The following is a 1,298-nucleotide window of genomic DNA, read 5'->3' as shown; positions in this document are numbered from 1 at the left end:
TTTATGGTAGTTGTATTTTAAGGTAAATGTTAAAACTTTTGCATAGAATACATGTTGTTTGATTATTAAATTTTTAATAATTGATGTCATATATTTAGTTCACTTATGTAAATATGAAAGTTTATTGACCTACAAAAATCAAATTCTTCTATAGAGAAGAAAGTAAAGAAAAAAAAATAAAAAAAACAATCAAAATTTAAAAGAAAAAAAAAACAAATGACCTAACCCAGAAAGATTGAATTGGGTTGGGTTGAGTTGACCCTTCAAAAATGAACCGATAGGGTTCATTTAAAGCCAATTCGAATTTTCGAGTTCTTCCACAAAATGTCTCCAACCGGCCCATTCACATCCCTACTAGAGAGAGTGAGAGATATAGAGAGAGAAGAATGAGAAAAGGAAGAGCGAGAGATACATAGAGATAAGAGGGATTTATGAATGAGAAAAGGAAGAGAGAGACTGAGACCGAGCAAGAGCGAGAACGGAAAGAGAGAGCTAGAGCAAGAGATATAGAGAGAATAGTGATGTGTGAGTGAGGAAAAGAAGAGAGAGAAAGATGGCTTTTCCACGTGCGTGTGTATAGTTCGGTAATTTCAACCGAATTTGATTTCAGTAAAGAGTCATTTAGTTTTTTTTAAAAAAGAATTGGATCATTTGACATTTTTATCCAATTTTTGGGTCATCTGTATAAATTTTTCAATATTTGAAAGTTTATGGATATTTTTTATACAAAATGTAAAGTTGAAGAACCCTTTTATAATTTAACCTATTATAATTGATGAGCAAAGAAAAACCTATCACATATATATTCATAGACTTAATCCAAAATTTAAACATAGATATTCAATTACTACTTTTAGAGTTTGACATATTACAAATACCAAAAAATCCAAAATAAAAATTAAAGGGAAAAAAGAACATTAAAACACATTGAGTTTGTGGCTGCCAAATATTTTAATAACAAAAAACTAAAAGGAAAAGTATATATTATTGAAAAAAAACCTTTTTGTATAATATTAAATTTCAATAATATAAATAAATTATGGTGTTTGGATTGGCCAAAGGGTCTGACTGATACATCCATGTCCCACCCAAATTCTTATATAACTTTATCTTTATTTATTTATTTATTTATTAATTATTATTATTATTAAATATATCATCTGTCAATTGTACTATAATATTGATTTATTTGTTTTATTATATTATAAAAATTATAAAGCATTTTAACCCAATTTTATCCACTAAAGCATGCTTACCCTCTGCAACATTCGGGTCCATCTCATTTTAATAACATTAAT

Source organism: Benincasa hispida, chromosome 7, assembly GCF_009727055.1.
Source record: "Benincasa hispida cultivar B227 chromosome 7, ASM972705v1, whole genome shotgun sequence".
Classification (NCBI taxonomy): domain Eukaryota; kingdom Viridiplantae; phylum Streptophyta; class Magnoliopsida; order Cucurbitales; family Cucurbitaceae; genus Benincasa; species Benincasa hispida.
This window is presented reverse-complemented; position numbering follows the sequence as displayed.